Genomic DNA, 23726 nt, shown 5'->3' on the forward strand with positions numbered 1-23726 from the left:
AAAATCTAAATCATGGCCTGCTGAGATAAATTTGTCTGCAATGCCTTGTTGCCTGACAGATTTATTGTTACCCAGCAGTAGATTGGCTTCACATGCTTTACAGTTCTACTGCGAGATCGTTGGCTAGATCCAAATGTGCGCCTCATATCTGTCCTGGCATTTTATTGGCTCCCTGTTTGTTTTAAAAGGGACCATAAATTTTTGCACAGACTTTTGATTTATTAAAACTCCTTCCTTTTGAGTTGAGGTTGATTTAATCTCTTCAAAAAGCAAGAAAAATTTGTATCTTTAGTGTTTCTGCGACAAGGTGAAGACATCTATCCATCTTATACACACTCCCACTACACAAACGCGCACTCATATGCACGTTTCCACGGTGATCCGTCATCACAGACTTGCTGTCACGCCAGCGAGGCCTCAGCAGCAGCAGGTTGGCTGCGGGAAATGAAGCGAGAGATGGGATCTGAACTGGCGTCTGTGTGTGTGTGTGTGTGTGTGTGTGTGTGTGTAATTTGGGTATGTTCGGACTCTTCTATCTGCACCCCTGTCGGGACTCAGTGGACCTATTTTCCAAGTTTGTCTGCAGCGGTGTGTGTCACAGCTTGTTTGTGTGTCGTGCGGTGACATCAGGGTTTCTGTGCGCTTGTCTGTGGTTCAGCTTTGGGTGTGTTATTGTTTCTGTCACTGTTTGCGTAGCTCTGTGTGTGTTTGTGAAAGGGTAAATGGACTTAGGCAGATGATGTAATACTTTTTGTCCCCTTGTGTGTCACTTCACATAAGCTAATGGCTTTGGAGTTCAAAGAGTGTGTGTGTGTGTGTGTGTGTGTGTGTGTGTGTGTGTGTGTGTGTGTGTGTGTGTGTGTGTGTGTGTTTGTTTCTGTGGGGGAATTTCATTGGATGCATCTTGTCAAAGACAGGGAGGTGCTCAGCTTACTAAAACCATAATCCTTAATTGTTTAAAGTGCAGCACCGAAGCAAAGAATCGGTGTAGGACAATGTTTCTGGTTTATTCTTACACAACTGGACTCGGTGGGACACTGTATTGTAAAGATGGATTTTACCATGTTTGATCATTTCTGGTGCCAAAGTGTTTTTTCTGAAAATATCGAAAAAAAAATTTCCGAATCCCTTTTAGCTTTTTTTTTCTTTCTGTGTCTCTAATACATACAGTGCAGTGCAGCATTCCCACATGTCAAATAGAAATATGAATTTATGGAGTGGTTTAGAGCACACTGGATAACAAAGAATCAATTGACCTCTGCTGCTCCCATTTTCTAAGGCAATATGAGCAACATTTCCTTGATGCCGCAGTACGGTATTGTAAAACACGAGAGCTTTTTAACTGTGAGAACATGAAATTTAAAATGAACCTGTCTCTTATGATGAAAAAATATTGGAATAATAACAGTGGGAAGCTTTGGCGGATCAGCCAGCCTTGTTTCTGTGCGTTTGTGCATGTGGTGGCGCGGATTCTGCGTTTATTCCCAGTGTGAGTAACGAGTATGGGTAACCTGACACAAGCAGGAGCTGATCTTCGGTGAGCAGCAGTATTCTTATCTCCATTGGCCGATGGCATGTTTTCCATCTTTTGGTTGTAAAATCCTGCAAAACAAACAAGAACCTATTTGCTCTTATGCTGCATGCATGAGTGATTTCAAACACCACCTCTTCCTTTTTCCACACCTTAACAACTAAAGAATTTATCTGATTTATCTTTCCCTGATGCATTTTTTCCTCTGACTTTAAGTCTAGTAGCTGGGAACCATGGCAACATCAAAATTATTGCAACCAAGGGCAGTGAACTTGCAAACTTTGTCTATGAAATGGTTGCTTTAAAATCACAACCCAGGTCTTCTACTACTTGCAATCGGTTGCAAAATGGGGAAAAAAATTAAATGAAACCACTGATTTTTCATGGTTGTAATAACAGCATTCATACCAATGAATCAAAAATGCACTATTTTCTTAGTTATATTATTAAATTCTGTTTTATTTTTATGTTAATTCATTTCTTGTTTTTATTTTAAATAGTCTTGATAAAAAATTATGTAAAAATTTTTTAAATGTGACTTATTTGGTAGTAAACAGACATTTACGTCTTCTATGAATTATTCTATAACAAATTAACATTGCAGTAGGGACATATTTGGGGTCTTTTTATCTTGCTAAGGAAACGCAGACTGAAGGAGCCTGGGTTCCACCAGCAACCTTCTTGTTAGTAGTAAACCTGAATGACAGCGTCCCCATGATTCCCTGATTGACATGCAGTGAGATAACCAAGGTCTCATCTTTTAAGGGGGTTATAGCGTATTTGTATGCGTGGGATTGGCTTGTTCCATAGAAATTCTCTTAAAATCCACACCTGAAACTGAATATGGGTAAATAAGAAAATGATCTTGAATCCATTCTTTAATTGTGCTGAAAATATCAGGTGTACTCTGATATGGTGCTTATAAAGTCAAATGTGTTCCGCTTTTTAAAATTTGCCCTGGCTTGTGTCCAGAATCACAGTGCTATAATCTCCCTGCTTCATGGTCAGAATCACATTTGAATAGGATGCAATGTTTTCTTTTGGTTCTTCAAAATCCGAATATGCTCAATGCAAGTGTGAAGGCCCCCACTGTGTCCAGGATTACCATAAACAAAGACGATCACACTGGTAGACAGTGATTTGTGGGCCTCTCTGCATGCCTGAGATGGTGGTAATGCCTGTCTCCAGAAACCAATGAATAGCAACAAGTAAAAGTTTGTGGGGGTTTTTGTCTGTAGATGTGAAAATGGAAAAATTCAGCTTTATAATGAAATATTGACCAAAAACAACTACAATAAATAAGCCTAGACCTTTAAGTGTCCAGAATAGGATGGATTTAGCTTTATGCCCACTCTCCACTGACTAAACATAAAGGTCGTAGTAATATATTTGGCAGTAGAAATGACTTCATACTACACAAGCTATCCACATATACCCAACCTGAGAATATTGAATGCTACTCAATCTTTACACAGAATAGGAACTTATCGTAATGCATGAAGAATTTGAGTGCAACATTCGGTCTGTTTTAAGCTCAGTTTTGATTTCCAACAACTGCTAAACACAATATGTCATCAAGCTCGCCACTAACTTTGCTCTGAGACATTAGCGTCGGCTGATTTGAAGCTTTAAGTCTGACATTATGATCGTCACTGTTTTGGTTTTCTTTAAAACTGGATGTGACCACATGTGAAGGGTAGCGCTGGGTAGTTTGCGGTATAATTTAATGATGTCGGTGGCTTAAAAGTCTGTATGAACCTCTTTATGTGTTAAAAAACATTTCCACATTAAATGTCACAACACTGCACACTGGGTAATTCCATCAATGTCTGCAGAATGTTGGCAGACTTATGTTAACTGTGCATAAGGGGCTCAAAATGTGTGCGATGGAGTCCACATGCACTTGAGGATTTGACAGTGGGACTTAGCGGGAAGGTGCTTCAAAGTCTGCGGGTGTGGAGATTGGGACTGTGTCATATTCCATACACTATTTAGGTCAGCTTCAGCATAAAGGAGTCAGTGAAGGAAGAAAGTTGTAATTCAGTGTCCGTCTTGAATCAGCTGCTATTTCTTCAGTTGATCTTACCTCATCTTTTACGTCACGTTTTGTTTTATATACAGCTAAGCTAATTATATAGAGCACAAATAAATTACAATAATTTGTACAAATCCTGAAAGTTCCTTTCTCCTTTCTTCAGTAGCCTATTTAAGCAGTACGACAAAGCCGACAGCAAAGTCAGCTTTTGAAAGTGATTGAGCGCTTCACTGTGGTGACAATGATTCTGCTGTAGGAACAAATACCTGTAGAAATGTACAATGCTAAAAGCCTATTGATCTCTACTTTTGTCACCTGGTGAAAATAAGCTTTAGCCCTCTTGGTTGGGGTTGGCACACAGTCCCAGAGGGTCTCGCTTTGTTAAAAAAATCACAATCTCAAGCACCGTCACATGCAAATGAAATGCTCCAGAACAAGTCAGTGAGCTCAGGTAACTTTAAGTGCAGGAAAAACTTTTCAGCTGCTGTATCAGACAGAGTAAATTCTCAGTTTTCTGCAGGTATTTAGTGAATTTTGCAGCCCGACTTGACTGAATCGTGCATGTTTAATGTCCTGCTGAGAACCAGCAGCTGTGGGAGTACCAAGAGGCCAGTTTGGCAAACAAGTCTTTTTTTTTTTTTCTTTTATAATTTATTTTATATAATTTATTCTTTCAACCCAATCTCGATTTTTTTGAATTCAGAATAACCAAATCTAACCAATCAGATCACTGCATTTAGCAAAGACTAGGCTTGTTGCTCAAAACGCACACCGGTACTGTGTGCACAGTGAGATGGAAATAGTGAAATAATCCTGTCTTACTTTAGGCACACAGATACTCTTCCGGCTCTCTGAAAGGATTTCTCTGCATTCTCAGATGTAGTCTGTTACGGACCATCTAGGGGTGACCCGACACCCGCAACAAGAGGGATGATCCACCCCCCGTTCGACCCCAAGCAGCACACCACACCATAAGTTAAAAATAGGAAGTGGTTTATGTACAGGAACGGAACAAAATGGAATTCACAGGAGATGCTCAGGCTTCAGGGCGGACCCACACCAAAATAACAAACAAAAGGAAACTAACTCAGAGGAGCGACTGCTCCAAAAGAAACATAACCAAACAACAATCACTTACCTCCCTGACTAACACAACATGAGAAAACTGTGACCAATTGAAAAGGCGATCCACCCCTACTTCCTCCTGGATTCACAAAACAACACAGGGCATGTTGCAGCCCCAGCTGGTTGGGGTAAAAACGAGGATGGATGGATTGCCGTCGTCAACCGTGCTGTCATATACTCCGCCTCCAGGTCATCATCCAATCCGAGCACACCATCTTCGGGATCCACCTCTCCTGTAGGCGCACCTGCACACTCAAATTTACATTTCAGAACCCCAGCCCATGACGGCAGCTGTAACAGGTCCAAACTCTGCCACTGACATCCTGAAATATGGACGAAAGCGGCCATAACGCAGTTTCAGCTCCTGGATCAAACATGGAAACTTTCACTGCTGTTGCCTTTTCGTGGGAACTGGATGGACCGAGAAGTTTCTTAATTGTCTTGTTTAGAAACATCAGGACCAGCTCGTCATTGCTTGCAGTCAACTTTTTTTCACAGAGCATCTGTTGATGGTTGAATTTGCTGCAAAATCGCAGTGTGTTTGGTTTGTAACAGCCTTTATGCTCAAACTAATGTAGCAAATAGTGAAAACTTGGGGTTTTATTACTGACAAAACCGAAAAGGGAGGTCTGTAAATGCACAGACAGCTAATTAAAAATAAGTGGCTCTAATCAGGCAGTGGGTAAGAGGAAAACTAACATTCAAAATAAAAATAAAAAGACCACAAATTACAGAAACATGAAGACAGAGACAGACAGTTCATTTCCCCTTAACCTCCTAGGACCTGGCATCCAAATACATGTGGACATCATAATTTGGGTTGTCTAGACCATACTGAATTGATATCCACTTATGAGGAGATTATACTGCCAATTTTCTATCGAAATTTAAAATGAATGTCCTCGTGTGTGTGGATATCAGGCCCTTGTAGAGCAAAATCAGGTGAAAAGATAAGTCTTTGGTTTTACATTCATCAGGTCCCAATCAGCCCAAATAGCAAAGAGAAGATAAAAATGCATGCCATGAAAGAGTTTGGGTCTTAGGAGGTTAATGATAAGATAAATGCAACATCTGCAGTGGAGCATGCTATAATAAACCAGAACTTAAACCCAGAATGAGAAAAACAAACAAAAAAACTCTCAAATATTTTGCTTTTCTGTCTCATCTGTGACATGCTGTCAGTCTATCTTGGGGAAGTATTTCAGGTGGTCATCAGACATGATGGTTACAGCATAGCAGCTGAAAAAAACAAAGCAAAAACTGGGGCCAGATGGGTCCTTGTCACACACAGCTACAGCGTTAGCTTTAGCTGTTGGTGTCGCCAACTGTTTAGGAATGTATGCAGAACCTGTTTCTGCATACAACCTCATCTCCTCTCTCTGCTGGAGACTGATGTTACTTTGAAATACGCTCAAGCCAACCTTCCTGACTTTCATGTTTTCATGGTAGTTCTCATTAGCATGTTGATGTGCTTCGTGATCTTTGTCACGTGCATTTTTATTCCTGTAGTCTGAAAGATTTTAATGTAATCCAAATACTGAAAAAAAGTATTTTCGAGTTATCACACTGATTGAAGCCTGCTTTAAGCTTGTCGGTGCCATGGTTGTCTATGAGCACAGTTGGTTTGTGTTGTGAACAGGAAGGAAGAAAGAGTGATGTTTTATGTATGTGTCTGGCTATATTGGTGTATGAATAGTGCCTCTACTTTTGCCACTGAAAATTTTAGTGCTTGTGAGTGCTTGACTCTTCCTGTGTGTCTCAGAATAACATGTATCCTGGTGTGTGTGTGTGTGTGTGTACACTTGAGTTAAAGCCTGTGTGTGCACATGCACAATGCAGCAGCCCAGGATGTCTCCCAAGTTCTGATTATGCCAGACTGACTGACCTACTGAGAGCCCCAGAGCTAATCACATGACTGCGTAAGCCAGTCACAAGGGACTCTGCGACAGAGCAGCACAGATGAGGCGCCATGCTGCCTTCCAAGTGCGGTTGTTTCTTAATTATTGCATGAGTGCATACTTATTGCCTTCCTCACCCAACCTCTCCCTGACTCTAAAGATGTGTGAGACTGAGCGCTTGTGTTTACAGACATTTAGGTTGCTTACAGCTACTTTGGTTCTTAGTTTAGTTTAGTGGTGCGCATCATTTCTCATGATCGAGCAGATGTGTTAATACACAACATAATACAAGCTGAAGGGTAAAAAAATGTGCTCTAATGTTTTACTGATGGCGATATATCTTACATCCCTCTAGGCTGACATAATTGAATAAAGTTTGTTCTTTCTCACAGTGATGCAATTAGTTCCTTAAAATTCAATGTGTCGCTGAGAATGAAAAACTGCGGGCCATCAGACTCTAACATTGCTGTGCGTGCACTTAAGTGTTGCAGTGAAGTGATGTCACCCGAGCAGACAGCAAAATCAATTTCCAGAGAATGAGTTTTACAGTGAGACTTCAAAATGAACTTTATGAAATGACAAGCTGAATTTTTCACACATACACTTGCTCAGTTTGGTGAAACAACTAGTTTGGCTTTAGGTCAGATATTTTAATATAGAAAATATATTTTTAATGTAAAAAAATAAGTGCTTTGGGCTTAAACTGTAAGAAATAAATATGGAAATTTACAGTAAAAGTTTGTTTAGCTTGTTGTGCTGACTGGCCCATAGTTTTAAGTGAAAAATTGTTGTTAATTTGTTGTTTATTCATGATTTATTCATTTGTTTTATTTATTTGATATTCATTTTAATTTTTTTTAACCCACTGTAAAAATCATACATTTGAATAGTCGATGTAAGTGAAAAAAACAGGAATGTTCTGTAATTTAATGGCTTATGCACATCTCTTTAACTTGTGTCGTATGAATGGCTGTGAAGGAACTGTGGAACTTACAAAAAAACAGTTAAAAGTCTAAAATGTGTGCCTTGCTTCACAATCCAATCCTCTCCAGATTGCTGGGTCTTTATCGGGTCAATTCTGGCCCCATTTTTCTTGTAAAACAAAGGGGGCCTAGCAAAAAATGTTTGGGAACCACTGCTTTAGATCACAGATTGCATGGGTATAGCTGCGATGGTTGTGGACACTTGTTTTTCAGATCTTGTCTTTAATATTTTGGTCACTGCTTTGTTGTTGTTGTTTTTTTTCACACCAGCATAGATGAGATTGTGGAGTGCTACATTATCAGCTAAGGTGAGCAGGATCAGTGAGCAGGCTGTATAGGTGCAACTCACAGACACGTAATAATGGTGGTTAGCACTATTGTCTCACAGCAAGAAGGTCCTGAGTTCAGTTCCAGCATCAGGCTGTGGTCTTTCTGTGTGGAGTTTGCATGTTCTCCCCCTGTTTGTATGGACTCACTCCAGGTACTCTGGCTTCCTCCCACAGTCCGAAGACATGCAGTTAGTGGGGATAGGTTAATTGGAAACTCTAAATTGTCCATAAGAATGTGAGTGCGACTGGTTGCCTGCCTAAGACTGGCAACCTGTCCAGGGTGTACCCTGCCTCTCACCCTAAGACTTAGGGTTAGGTTCCAGCCCCCTCGCAACCCTGAAAAGTATAAGAGTCAGAGAATGGATGGAATCTCGATGAAATTTGCTACATAAGCTTTAGAAATTCTTTTTATAAAACTAAAATTCGGACAAATTACTACGTGTAGTAGCTGATCTGAAAGCCAAGGGTGACATTACATCTGTATTACGTGTACATTGTTGACATTACGTGTCAATGTTCATCAAAAAGTAATGAGCCTGTAATTTTTAGAATATTGTAAAAAAGAACAATAAATGTGTGTTTATTTTTAATTAATTTTGCCATCTCACTGTACACAATGCTGTAGTTAAAGGAAAGGAATAATGTGATTAATGTCTGTGTTTTCGTACATTAGTAAAAGCAAACAAGTACTGAAGGCCTGGTAAAACCCCCTTGTGCATTTTTGCTGGTAATACTAAGAATAATTGGTATAATTATAATAATATCTTTACTGTGGATACAGATAAAAACACTTAAATACATGTCTGTGTATAGCAAGACTATAAAAATGTCTTCTAAGAAGTGATTTAAAGAAACTTACTGATCCTTAGAGTTGTATCTCTCCAGGCAAGTTGTTCCAAAGTCAAGCCTTACAAAAAGCATCGTTAGCTTTTAGTTTGGACTTTGGCATAGCCAGAAGGGACTCACCCGAGCATCTGAGGCGGGCTAATAAAGGGTCAAAACTTCTGCTTGTAGTCTGGCGATCGACACATGCTGTGCAAAAGTGAGAATCTGAGCTGTGAAATCTGAACTATTTGAGCTGAGAAAGACATTTTTCATTTATGCCAGAGAGGAGGTAGCTGCGATAGCCGAGCCTCGGGAAAATAAATGTGTGGATGTCTTTCTTCAGGTATGAGTGTGAATTTATTATTAAATGCAAGTTAAAAATAAAAGTACCAGTTTCTTTGAGATTGAGGCTCCTTCTGTGAACAATCCATTCATTCTAACAGGCTAATAACAATTCCCATGGAGGGAAGCAGTAGGTGTAGGCAGCCAGGCAGCCTAAATATTGCAAGACAATGCCAAATTCCTGATGAGAAGCAAAGCAACACAGAGGCAGTCTGCCAGGCAGCTACAATATGAATCAAGCAATTAGATTTCCCAACTGAGTGCCCTGGATTATTTTGCTTCCTGTTAGTCACCTGGCATCTTCTAACGATCTACAAAGCAACGTTAAGAATACTTTTCTGCCAAGTTTCTGACATTTCTTGAATACCGTGCAGTAATGACTCGCCATGAGCTGTTTTACACTTGTATTTACACTGACCAACAACAGCATGTCATTACCTTAAGTAAAACTGCAAAACTGCACTTTGACTTTCTTCCTGCATTCCTTCTGACACCTCTTTCACTTTTGACCTTTTTTGGCTCTTGTCATCCTGATGCTTACATCCTTTTTGTAATGTGTTTGATAAAAACACTTACTGTGTAGCAAAATCAGGACATCTAGTCACCCTTTCTTGCAACGTTATCTTTAATGACTTTTGGTAGTCGGAAAAGAGTGAAGTGCCCACTCCGGGTCAGGGACAAGTTCCTGCCCCAAATGGAGTATCTTGGGATCTTCTTCGCGAGTGACAGGAGGGAACGGGAGATTGACAGACGGCTGCAGTGATGGAGACACTGTACCGGTCCGTTGTGGTGAGACAGGGTGAGAAGTTCAGCCATCTTGGAGGGGCTCAGAGTGGAGCCGCTGCTCCTCCACATCCAAAGGAGCCAGTTCAGGTGGTTCGGGCATCTGACAAGGATTCCTCCTGGGCGCCTCCAGGAAGAGTTGTTCCGGGCATGTCCCACCGGGAGGAGGTCCCGGGACAGACCCAGGACATGCTGGAGAGAGGACTTTTAGTAGTTTTTGAGGATGTGACGAGGTGATTGATTCTCACTTTAGGGTGTCAAATGTTGTTGATTTGCATATGGTACAAATTCCACAGGACACCTTGTTCGAGCACACGGGAATGTCTACATGAAAGAGATCCTGCGTGCATGTATGCACCAGCATATAGAGAGCCCCCCAAATATCTTTAAACCTGCGCTAATTTTCCAAGGCTAAGACTACATCAAAACTGTGATATTGCATAATGTGATAAATGCAATCAATGGTTATGGGTGACTGTGCTATGGATTATGTGTTGCTATGATTTTAGCACATTTGAGATTGTGTAACATTTTAACTGTATCTCCAAAGCACTTTGAACCTTTGAACCCAGAAATCCAATTTGATACGAGTTGATGTGGTGTAGTCCGTCTGTTGTGTGTTGTTGTATTGTTGATCCTCTTCACCGCAGAAGAACAATTTGTCCAATCAAATATGTGCTAAACCCCACAGTGAAACGGAACTTAAAGCGCCTTTATCTTCAGTAATGCAGCATATTTCCACATGAAATCCTTTAGATATGATTGGATCAGTCAAAAGCGGGCACGGATTACCAAATATGCCAAGAGAATATGGAAATAGAGGCCAATGCAGGGATAGAAAGGTGCAGTGACCTCCACATTCTCCCCATTCAGCTGTGCTCTGAAACCAGAAGCGTGTCCATGCAACAGGATTTGCAACTTCATATTAGTAATGATGGTGGTTCAGTTCTTACTAGAAAACATTGCAGAGGTAATTTAAGCTGCAGACCCAGCAGGCGCCAGACCAGGTTATGAGCAAAAAATCAAAGTGTGCAAAACTAATCAGTTCTGCAAAATAGCTTTAAATTTGGTCCTCAGTGAATCACCTTGTTGTTGAATTGTGCTATACAAATAAACTTGCCTTGCCTTGCCTTGCCTTCAGTGTGCAGAAAGTAAGACAGTATGTGTTTTTAAGAGGACAAAAAATATAGATTCCTATTTGTTTTTTTCCCCCTGCTACAAACATTTTTCTTTATTTCGAGGTTTCTGCTGAACAAATATGACTGATATTGTCTGACACACCTCAAAATTATTAAAGCAGCACATTAACTTAGCAAAATACACAGTTGTAAAACCAGTTGAGTCTTCCTGTGTTTTATGGGGCTGAGGCTATCTCCAGCCTTTCTTCCTTTATATAGCATTTTTCCAGGCTTATCCTTTTTAATATTTTTTTTATTTTATCTACATTTTTTTTTGTAAAAACACTGTGTGAAAATATAGCATAATTCAGTTTTTCTATTTCTTAGTGTAGTACATACAGGCTGAGGCGGCAAGAGCACCTATATTCTTTTCTGTAAAGTACCCGACCCTCAAAAAAACAATAAAGAAACCGATAAATGACAACATCAAAACACCAAAAAATATATATCTTTGTAAACCATTCTTTAAAACACACACACACACACACACACACACACACACACACACACACACACACACACACACACACACACACACACACACACACACTAAATTTGTCAGCATCCTACCACAATTTACACATTAATCTCCTTTAAACACCCTCTTTTTTTCTTTTAGTCACATTGCAGATCTCTTTCAAATCATATTTGATGTCCAGAAGTACAAAATCATCCATCCAGCTCTGGCTTTAAATATCACTTGGCAGAGATATACCAATGCTACTGCATATTTCACATCAGTAATGTCTAATAATATCAAGTTTGTAATGGCTTCCTATATGGTGGGTTAGGTATTTTAATATAGGCCACACAGCAGGGAGACAAGCCCACAGGCCTCTCACATCAAACACCAGCCAAACCGCTGGAGGTCTAAATTTAATCCACATGTCATCCGATTAGTCTGATTTTCAATCAGAACTAATAAATAGTAAATAACTTCAAACAAAGCAGCCATATTATTTTCTCTGTTGAGGGGTCTGTTCATGCAGCCAACTAGTGCATGTAATTCCCCAGTGATCATAATTGTATTATAGATAATTCAAGGTTCTTTTTATCTGTAAACTGTTGGCACAGTACGATAAGCCCTCATATGCATTTTCATCCTGCCAACAAAAATAATGTCTAATGTTGCCTCTTACGCCAAGCCGTGAAACTGCAGGGCACCACTGTGACACGCAGGTGGGACTCGATTTCATTTCTGTAAAACATTGTGGGTGACTGATCACATAGTGTAACTCAGACTAGAAGCTAGAGGCTGTCTGTCAAGCAAAAAAAAAGAATGCCGAACATCACAAACATGCTCGCTTTTGCCTTCATTTATCAGCAGATATTTGCGGTGCATGAATTCCTTATCAGTGTAATTTTCTGTGTTTACGAAACAAGAGTTCATTTTGTGCTCTGTTCACTTGTGAAGTTGTTGCGTTAAATATGTTATTGTGTTTGTTGTGATAACATCATACTTCCTTATCGCTCATTCTTATTGTTACAGCCGCCGTTCAAGGTGATACACAACAGACGTCTCAGACGTCACAAATAACCAGAACGCTCTGTGTCTTTCTTTATCCGTTCTAATGGTTACCCCGGTGACAGCATCCCTGTGGTTGCTGTGGAGACCCAGCAGCAGAGGAAGCCCAAGCTTGTTGTCAAGCTGAACGAGGCTGTTGATTTACTGTTACCTCAAATAGGTTTGGGCTCCTGCTTTGCTTCTTTTCATCTAACGACTGACTTTGGTATCACTTTGTTGCGCTGTTTTGAAGTGCAAGGTTGACGTCTTGTAGCAAAAGGAAGTCTAGTAAGTTTCTTTTAATGCGTGAATGTATAAGATGGAATCTCTGCAGATTAACATAAAAATTTTTTCTTCCATGTTGTTTTCTCTTTGTCTTTGATTTAGAGGATATCAGGTTATCAAAGCCATGTTAGGCTGAATGTGTTCTCATACAGAAACTGAACACGGACGATTCAAAAATCGTTCTGAAAGCAGAGGTGACAAAAGTTATTCCTTCGTTTTTCTTTCATTTTACCTCTCAGTTCAAACCATCTGACACAGAGAAACTTGACAGGGTAATTCTTTTGTATTGACCGGTCTGAACTGACCCAAACACCCAAAATGTTTGACTTTAACAGCTGTGAGGAAATGACATTTCAGCTTGACATTTTGTGACTTTCTGTGCTCTTTCATCATAAGACTACACACACACACACACACACACACACACACACACACACAGCAAATATAAGTATATATATAAACAATTATGGAAGTAGGCCTAATAATGATAATGATTATTGTAACTCCTTGTACTATGGTCTTCCCTCTTCTCTTCTTCTTAGACTGCAAACAGTCCAAAATGCAGCAGCCCGCCTTTTAACTGGTACCAGGAAATTTTGCCATATTACCCCTGTCCTAGCTAGCCTGCATTGGCTGCCCATAAAGTACCGTATTCAATTTAAAATATTACTTCTTACTTTCAAAACTATTAATAAATTAGCGCCAAGTTATCTTAGTGAACTTCTCAAACCACATACTCCTGCTAGAACACTCAGATCTGCCACTCAACTACTTCTGACCCAACCCAGATCTCGACTGAAGTCTCGGGGTGACCGTGCGTTTGCTCTGGCTGCCCCGGTACTGTGGAACACCCTTCCTCTCGACCTCCGCGCATCTGATTCCATTGCACTGTTCAAATCACGATTAAAAACCCACTTATTCAATCTTGCCTTTCCCTCTAGTTAACATTTCTTTTATGATTTTATATCATGCACTTTTATGCTCATTTAAATTCTTGTTTGCTCTGTACCTGTTGCTTTCCTATGTATTAGTGACAGTTATCTGCTTGCATATTTAGTACTTGCTTTGGTCCTATTTCTATTATCCTCCTCCTATACTCTATTTTACTTGTTAAGCACCTTGGCATACCCTTGGTTTTTAAGTGTGCTTTATAAAGTTTATAATAATAATAATAATAATAATAATAATAATAATAATAAGATGATTATTTGGAACAAACCCCCAACAACAAATACTGGAGCCCCGTCTATTTGCATGTACTGATTTCCACTTTGGCTCCAAACTTTATGTTGTTGTTTTTCTACTTTTTCACATATTAATATGCCCCAATAACCAAGCACCTCTCCGACTGTCAGTGTCTGTAGCTACAATCCAAGTGATCACACTTTCTTGGCTTTTGAAGTGGAATATTGGCCAGTTCCAGTCTGGCCCCTAAACCCTGTCCCTACTCATTTTCAGTCCGTTTGATGTTCACATGGAGGGTCCACAACATTAAGTGATGTTCCAGAGCAGATAGCCTTGAGTGGAAGTGGGCTATAAAGCTTTCATACCCTGATTCTGCTCTGCTGCTGGCTAACCAAACTTGGGCCCCATATTTACAGATATATTGCATTTATAAACACAATTATGTTTGCACGTAGTCTTTTTGCATGCCACTTCAGAAGTCATGTTATTTTTATTCGTATAACAGCAAAGAGCAAGAAAGAAAAAATGAAGTGAGACCAAACAAACATCTGAATGAAACTGAAATAGGCTGGATCTCCTAATTTAAACTAGCTGTAAGTGAGACTGCATGGAGCTGAACACAGGGGGGTGTAGGAATTAGAGCGTGTAGTTCCAATCCATATGTAATATACGTTATATAAGGTTTGCATTTTCATTTAGAGTTTACTGGTGGAGAGGATGCTGAGGACATAAAATAATCGTAATCATGAGTAATGCTACAAAAAATAAAAAGCAATAGAAAAACAAGTGGAATTATTGTTCAGGCTTTGAGCATCTCTCTGAGATTTTATTCCTCGTGTTGCTGATTGACAGCTCTTGGCCCTCATTTGGAAATGAAGTGCAATCTTACTGGGAAAAGATTAATGAATGCTGGCACAAGGACTGTAAAATATGTCTGGAGTGCTGCGGGATTAAATGAGCCGGTGCTTGTGTTTTTCGATAGTTTCGATAGTGCTATTTTTCACTTTCTGTGTGAAGTTTATTAGTGTAGGATATTTCAGCAGTGATCAAACATCAATTTAAACTTAATCTCATATTCTCCAATGGCAGGCTTGCAGCCTTGGCGAGTCCAAAGCAGCTAGCTCATGGCGTTACACAAGTTGCAAGCAGAAAGCAAGTGATAAGTTGAGGAAAACAAGAATTGTATTATATGTAGAGGGTTTCAGCATATTTACTGCTTACAGCTTTTCATAAAAACATAGAGATATTTATGTTATAGCCCATACTACTGTTTGGGCAAGGATAGTAGGCAGCACTAATAATGTATGAATTTAGAATATTTATGAAACAAATATAAAAGGGAAAAATGTCTAAGCTACAGGCACAGTTTCCTCTTATTTGTCTTGTGTGCACAAATCTCCTGATTTTTAGAATTGATCACATGGACATGGATGCCATTACTACAGTGCAACTATATATGTGTAGCAAGTCCATTCCCCCATGAAAATAGAACTGAATAAATGTAACCCATTCAGATATTGACAACAGCTGAAATAGCAGCCGTTGCATTAATACTCACTGATAAGCTGCATTGTGTGTGTGTGTGTGTGTGGGGATATGCGTGTCCTCTTCTAACTGTTTAGTGATGCAACTTTCAGAAACCAAAAAGCTTCACCACACTCAAAAAAATGAAACGTTGACTTTAATTAAAATTATTTTGTCAACAGGTTCCACGAAATTGAATTATGTTAGTTTAAAGCAAAAATCTTTAGTTCATCTAATTTAAAAAAAAACTACTTAAGATTAACAAGACATATTTAAGACTAACTAAATCAAGTTATGTTGTATGAACATAGAGGATATATTTTCAGGTTAGATAGTTTAGATTAGTTACTTCAACACATTTCTTATTTGTGGCAGTAAAATGTTAAATTTAAGTTAGATTAATTCAAATATTATATTTTCAGCCACCTTGTGCTTTATTAATTAGTTTTACATAAATCTATTTTGTCAACAGGTTCCACACAAATGAATTAAGTACATCCAACTTATTTTTTTAAATTTATTTTATTGCCAACACATTCAGTGAGCATTTGTGTAAACCCAGTCCAAAATAAAACACAACAGCTCATTAGGGTTAGTAATTAACAGTATGTAGACAGATGCAACATCAAGACTTTAAATTAAATGTCTGTATCTACCAGAAATAGAAGAAAAAAAAAAAACGCATTGAAGATCACATAACACATTGATAAGATGACACTTGAGTTATGCACATGTGATGCTAGTAAGGTCTGTGAGTGTTTTTTTCCTTTTAGTGTCTAAAATGGATAGCAAAGTTGCTATTTGCAATGATTGCTTAGGGTCAGTCCAGTAACACAATGCCAATGAAGTGCTTTCCTTTAACAATGCAAAGTGAAGTGTCCACCTCAACAGCCACAATTAAAAAAAAAAAAAAAAAAAAATGTAACAACAACAACAATAATAATAATAATAATAATAATAATAATAAATAGTCCACTGATATTAGCAATCAAAGAAAATTACATCACCATCCCAAATAAAACTTTAACAAAACATGCCAACATTATGGTCTAACAATAAAACAGCTTGTCAGCGTTCAGTTTTTTTGCAACAGCACAGCAGTAACCATTTAACACTCGCCACTGTCAACATTTATTTTACCAGTGTTTGGGCAAAAAACTTCAGATGGAAACATTTTAACATGGAAACAATTGTTCGTCTTTAAAAGTCCACAAAATATACATTCATCCTGCATTCCCAACTTGGATGATCTGATATCCTCGTGTTGGTGTTGTTCCCAGACCATCATGAAAATGTTGTTCCAGGTTCAACATTGCAAGTGACCAATCACATTGTTGTGACATTATTCTATTCCAAGCCATTCGTGCATTTATGAAATTCCAATGTTGCAAGGACAATATCAATTCTGCTTACTGTTTATTAAAGGGTTACGGTTAGGGTTAGGGTCAGTTGATCGGCGGACAGAGGCGGTTTCACGCAGCTTAAGTACAGTTTTTTGTTTTACGCCGGTTTTTCCCGAAGTCGCAAAAGTATGACGTCACAACATTCTGATTGGTCACTTGCAATGTTGATCCTGGAACAACATTTAGTATGATGATCTGGGAACAACACCAACACGAGGATATCAGATCAACCTCCTAACTTACCCTTAATTTTAGTATGTATTGCAATTACCTTTACAATGCACACAATGTAACACAAACTGAATATGAACATATTTCCACCTCATAACAATATGCCTTGAACGCTAATATACACACCACCCTTCAACATTTCTGGTGCAGTATCATCTCTCAATTAAATCCTTTAAATCTCAATACTTTTGATTGTCTCTTAGCTTTCAGTCTTGAGGTTAACTGAGATTCAGTGCATATATCCCACCCATCAAGAGTGCACATGCAGAGGCCAGGTCTTCCAGGTCATGCAGGACACACTAGATGGTTATACCCACTGTAGGGTAATTTCCAATAAACCAAGTTCAAAAAAGAAGAGTCTATGGCTGACGCGTGTTCCTGGTTTCCAAAAGAAATGCTTCCAGTTGCATTATGATTTGAAGACTGTTTATTTATTACAAACGGAAGATGTAACAATGAACTCCTTCCTAAAAAGCATGAAAGTTCCAAAAAATAGCAGTTATCCAGAACTAGCTGTGCACACGGTCAGAAAACCGTGAGACTCCTAACCTCTCTGTCCATGCTCCTCCCCTTCCCTCTCACACAGGGTTTCATGCTACTATTGCACTTACATAATTAAAGTGAGAGGTACCCCCTTTTAGGTTCCAATCCCAAAACAGTGACTTAAAATTACTTTATGTAAACACATATATTTTCACATTTATTAATCCTGAAAAGATGACTTATGTAATGAATCTATGAATTATAAAACAAACATGAACTCAATCGTAAATAAAAATATAAAGCAGACGTCTGGCGCTTACACCCACATCGGCTGGAGGAGTGCTGGCATCAGCTCTTTCGATGGTAAAGATAGCAAGGGTAATTTGTTCCAGCTCCCTCTGAACAGCTGTAGCTTAGACACAAAAACATAGAAAAATGGCATCCAGTTTTAAAAAAAGAAAGAAAAAGGGCCAAAGCTACCCTTTAATGACGTAAACACAATATTAGGAACATGCACCCCAGTGCGCCACTATTTTAGACTACAGATTCAACGATAAATATAAATAGTTTGGGTATACAAGAAGATTTCCCAAAACATTTAAACAGGTTCCATGCAAATTACAACAACAACAACATTACAACATGCAACAACATTAGTTATTCAAAATTTGGTTTAATACAGATAAAAAACTAAACTAAAATTACCAACCAATTATTCTTTGAAGAGGATGCTTGGGTCTTCATTCAGGTAAAAAGGTAGTGCCCTGAGGACACACTCCCTCCCCTTTTCAATGGTTTCCTTCTGTAGAGAGTGGCAGAGATACAGGAAGAGAAAACAGATATACTTTAGGATGACAGAAACTCACATTATACGCAAAATGAATGACATATCCACTGCACAGATAGACATGTACACAAGACCAACTAATCATCACATGGACATGAATAGTTAACCTGTTGGGCAGGGTTTCCACCACATTATATATGTCCATAATGGAGGTAAAGACAAACTAATACATCATCTTTTTTGCATTCAAAACATAACATAAAAACATTCACTTCTGGTTTAACCTAAATCAAGGGATCAGATTTTACATATGTTTAGGTAATTTAAATTTTCCAACGTTTTGAGTACCAAACTTTGTCTTGCTTAATATAAATGTAAGTGCACTGTGCAGCTACCATACACTAGCTGTTTAAATTTGAAAATGATCTTATTAGCCATAATATTTTGCTACCAACAGAATAACGCACCTGTGTGGCTGGGGCCAAAGTTTGTCTAATTTTCTTCCCTGCAACGCCTCCTTTTTTCTTGAAGACTTTTATGAGCTGGTCAGTGTATTGGTCAAGTTGTGTAAAAAGCCTTGGAACATGTGCAGCAGTAGTAATCCTCACATATTCTGCTTCCACCTGAAAATATGTCAACAAACACAACATACTGTACTGTAAATATACATACTATATGTACACATATACAAACTAAAACTAATGTAGTAAGACCTCATTAAAGCTATAATTTTAACACAAACATTTACACAAAATGCTAATGGAACCATTACAGCTTTTATTGTTATTTATCAAGTTCCAAAAAATATTGATCACAGCTGATCTGAAAAGAATTTCATGCCTCAGGCCCTTGAACTGCAACCTTTACCATGGTTCAGATGTGGAGAAGAAATAACAGGGGCATGGGATGGGTCACAAAAGAAAACTTAACTTCTAAAACAGTTTTGTTTTTAAAAGTATAACAGTTCACATACAAGCTCAGCAATACCACATACACCACATCAGTATAGGAGGGAGCAGGTAAAGGCAGGATCTGAGATTTATAAAGAAAAAAAAAAATTAATTCCTTAATTTCAAGAAGCAAATTATTGTTTGAATTACAACTAAATAAAATACTACTCAGAAGAAAAGCAAGAGATTGACACTGCCATGTGCTAACTTTCTATAGAAGCAATTATCACCAGGTCTGTCGACCTCCATTGTCTGTCCACTCATATGTCTTGAATAATTTTATTAAAAAAATTAAGTGTGTACTTTCACAAACTGTAATTTATAACTACATTGATATGTATAACTCCGCTAGGAAACATGCTGTATTTACAGACCATTTTTACATAATACAGATTACTGATAGAGCAGAACAATGGTGTCACAGTGGCTTTCGCCCTTGACTTTTTGGATTTTAAATGTCACTTTATGCTATCCTTGCTATCCTATTCGATATTTCCGACTCTCGGATTACAGAAAAGGAATCCCAAGAAAGCAAATGGAAAAATAACCCCTTGAAAGAATAACCCCATGAACCCCTGTAGCTAATCCCTTAATAAAACAAAAAACAATAAAAATGTTTCTTACACAGTCCACAAAATAAGCATGTCCAGGACCCAGTAAAACTAATGTAAAACAAGCACACGCAAACGATATAACATGTCTTGTAAGACAAACGCAAAATATAACCATGCTGGACATATAGATACTACACAACATAGTCAAAGAAAAAAGTGGTCTTACCTCTCAAAGAAACAGCAGCTTGGCGCCAAAACAGCCTTTTTCAGTTAAATTTGAAGTCTTAGGCATGAGCAGGCACAAGCCGTGAAACCTTCTTGTTCTGCGCGGTTTCATTACAACTGTTTTTGCATTACTGCCACCTTGTGGATATACAAGGTATATCGATCCTAATTTACTTAACTTAAATGTTATGCGATCAAGTAACACATTAGTATTATGCAGGGGCGGAGCGTGGGGGTGGCTTACTGGGCTTAAGCCCGGGTTGTTTTGTCAGAAGCCCGGGGTCTTTTGGAGTGTAATTTTTTCATAGTTAGATGCCTGGCTGACAACTGTATAAAAGAAAAAGTACACACAATATTCGAAGCACATAGTGCACACTGTGGGAATTTACGACTGTGCGTGAATCCCCCTCTGATATTGGTATGATCCGAGCTCAGGCACTAAGCGACTGAGCGAGGGGGCGGGGCAGCTGCTGCCTGTGAGTGCGCTTTTGGAGAAACGGAGCCAGCCATACTAAGGAGAGCTTAAGTTTGACCAGGTACCAAAGCAAATCATTCATACCGTACAAATAATGTAAATATGACGGTGCATCACGAAAGATTGATATCAAACTGATCACTTGACCAATATTACGTTACTTGCTCTTCAAGTGAATCAACAAAAGGCGAAATGAAAAGCCGAACAAATGCTATTTTTTTAGAGAGTCTTAGCTTACGTGTGTTTATTTCATATTTTCAGTTCTTACCCTCCCCGACTAAATCGGTTTCAGTTATGTACTGAAATATAAGAATGGACATAAGGAGCTTCTTTCAAAGAAAAAACTCAGGTAAATGTTATTTTATATATTATGCTTTGTATGTTGTTCAGTATATTTCTATGCAAAACAAGAGGGATTTCAGTACACAGCAGGATATTCACATTTGTAACCAGATATTTACATACACTTTAGGGAGAAAACATTTTTACTGTACAACATCAATTTAGAGTAAACTTTTGTTTTAAAAAAATATTGAAATATATTTTGAATTAGTTAAATGTCAGAATAAAGAGAGACAGAGCTTCTATTTATTATCACTTTCATCAAATTTAGGAGTACATATACACTAAGTTTATTGTTAATTAATAAGAAACTCCAGACGATTCCATTCTGAGCTGAAGAAGCTTCTGACAGGTTAGTAGAGTCCATGTGAGTAAACTGGTGGCACAGCTGTGGATGCATATAAGGCAAAACACAGAGCCTGTTTCTGTGACATGGGAAAATCAAGAGATGTCAACCAAAACACCAGGAAAAGAACTGTGGAGCTCCATAAGTGTGGCTCAATTTTGAATACAATTTGGTGCCATTTACAATTAAGAAATACAGATAGTTTCTCTCTTTACTCTTAAAGTTAACAAATATGTTTTTTATATTTATCAATCTAAAAAAAATAAACATTTAGTCTAATTTGATGTTACAATTAAAAAAGTGTTTGTGTTTTGATCTGAAGAGTTTGTAAATATCTGTATATTTGATGATTGTCAGCACAAAGAGAGAGAGAGAGAGAGGAACAGAGAGGGAGATGGAGAATGAGGACAGAACAGAGATGACCAAGAGCAGGTGAGACACACATGTTAGTCAAATGGTTGTTTACCAAAAGTATCACCGTATCATAGGTCCTCATGTATCTCGTACCTAGTGTTTCTTTTTAGGTTTGTTATTTTTCAAATTCTACATTTATTAAGTTTTGCAGGCTTGTTTGCACAACGAGGCTAAATAATTATATAAACTTTTCTAAATCTAAATAGTGGACTTTGGTAGAATTAAAAAAATAAGTGTAGTGCAGGTCTATGATGATTTTTAGTGCTACTATCATCTAGTTCTGATTGTGGTTCTGTCTTGGTTAAATCCTAAGTAGTCCTGATTTTGAACTGTTGTAGTCCTGTTTTAATTCCGGATCAGTTCTGGGTCTGGTTGAATTGGGGTTTAGTCCTCGTGTCTTGATACAGCCCCGACTTTGTTCTGCCTTGCTGTTTAATTAAAAAACTAGTTTAAGGTGTCCTGCATATGTGATATATATTTTTCCCTATATGAAGTCATTCTTTTTTGAACAAAGCTCAAGACAGAGCCAATTAATCTTTCAGTCATTTCTACCCCCCCCTCCCAAAAAAAAAAAAAAAAATCCCACATGCATACTACCCTTTTGGGCTAAGCCCCGGGTGTCTCAAATGTCTGGCTCCGCCTCTGGTATTATGTACGTTGAATAATAGACACAATTACGTAGACTTGATTAGAAAAACATATGTTAACTTAACAAAAACATATATTTTAAGTAAAATGAAAATAAATAATTAATATACACTGAACAATCCACCTCATTCATTTTTTTGAGTGCATTAGCCACAATTTTTTATTGTGTGCATTAAATCCATCACTGTACTGTGTGTGCATGTAACTGCTGTTTCAGTTCAGCCAGAAATAGACAACCAGAGTTGGAAAGAGCAGTGAGGCAGTGGCAACAGATCCGATGCTAACTGGAGCTGACGTGATGCTGGGTTGCAAAGTAGGTTGCAGATGTGCAGAAAATTGTCTGCGAACTTGGATGCCTTAAATGGTTCCTTGCATAGGATCGCCACATCAAATCAAATGTTTAATGATCAGCTGTATTCTGGAGGTTTCCACAATTTGGTTTGGCTTAAAGGTGTAAATGAGGAAAAAAACACAAACAGTACATATTTACATTAATTTAACTATAAATCCTGAGAAAAGTAGGCCTACTTCCCTGTTATCACACTCTTTAGTCGGTGTGATATTGTGCTGCACTCAGCTCACACAATGGGTAGTTGTTGTTGTCAGGCAGTTTTCTTACACTTTGGCAGCTCTTAGCAGTATTACTGAGAACACGGCACACTTTCCAAATGCTGCTTTCTCCCCTTCAGAGAATAATAAACTTCTCAGAACTGCTGCTGCATTACTTTTCTTTTGCACATACACATTATGAGAGACAGATTGTTTTAAACGCTCAAGAACCTAAATAATTGCATTATATCACATGAGCATTTTTTGCATCCTTGTGGAAATTTTGGGCTGTTTCTCACACAAACAGATGGAGTGTCTGGGTTGCTTCAGTGCTGTCAGATCCTGTCAAAGCAACAGTCCTGGTCATACTAATATGCTGGCAGACATCACTAAAGAATTAAACTAAAGACAGCAACTCAAATATTAACATAAAAGCCACCTTTTGAGTACGATTTGATTAGTACGCCTCTTTTTATTATCACTGACTGATTTAATTTTTTCTAAATATCTATTTTTTTTTCCAACAATCTATCCAAACTGCTTTCTGTTCTTGCCTCCACACAGACAGATGGATGTCCTGAATAGTCCCAGGAAATGGTTACATGTCCATCCTGTTGGACGGCCTCACTGTGTTGGATAGAATTTATTGGCTTGAGACTACCATTACGCCCACTGAGTCTCGTACCACATCGAGTACATGAGTGCTTTGTGGTTAGAGTGGGAGTCCTGGTAGCAAGTCAAACACTTTATTTTTTAAAAGGAAAAACAATAGCATTGAGAAAAAAAATTTCC

General features: G+C 38.4%; 1 protein-coding gene and 2 long non-coding RNA genes across 8 annotated transcripts in view; 2 read left to right on the top strand and 1 right to left on the bottom strand.

Annotated features, from left to right (window-relative positions):
* Window positions 1-23726, top strand: part of kiaa1549la (KIAA1549-like a) — a 123978-nt gene that overhangs the window by 20148 nt on the left and 80104 nt on the right. The gene's annotated exons all lie outside the window — the stretch shown is intronic.
* Window positions 16033-20256, bottom strand: LOC112435104 (uncharacterized). Of its 2 annotated transcripts, XR_003024410.2 has the most exons (4): window positions 20162-20256; window positions 18899-19054; window positions 18354-18446; window positions 16034-18056 (listed from the first exon to the last, which is right to left on the bottom strand). It is a non-coding gene; the product is annotated as an uncharacterized LOC112435104 (long non-coding RNA). The 2 variants fall into 2 exon arrangements; XR_013099573.1 differs by lacking the exon at window positions 20162-20256 and having other exon boundaries at window positions 16033-18056; window positions 18899-19186.
* Window positions 20363-21759, top strand: LOC143419567 (uncharacterized). The gene is made up of 3 exons (XR_013099574.1): window positions 20363-20696; window positions 20897-20984; window positions 21681-21759. It is a non-coding gene; the product is annotated as an uncharacterized LOC143419567 (long non-coding RNA).

This window comes from Maylandia zebra, linkage group LG7 (assembly GCF_041146795.1).
Source record: "Maylandia zebra isolate NMK-2024a linkage group LG7, Mzebra_GT3a, whole genome shotgun sequence".
Lineage (NCBI taxonomy): Eukaryota > Metazoa > Chordata > Actinopteri > Cichliformes > Cichlidae > Maylandia > Maylandia zebra.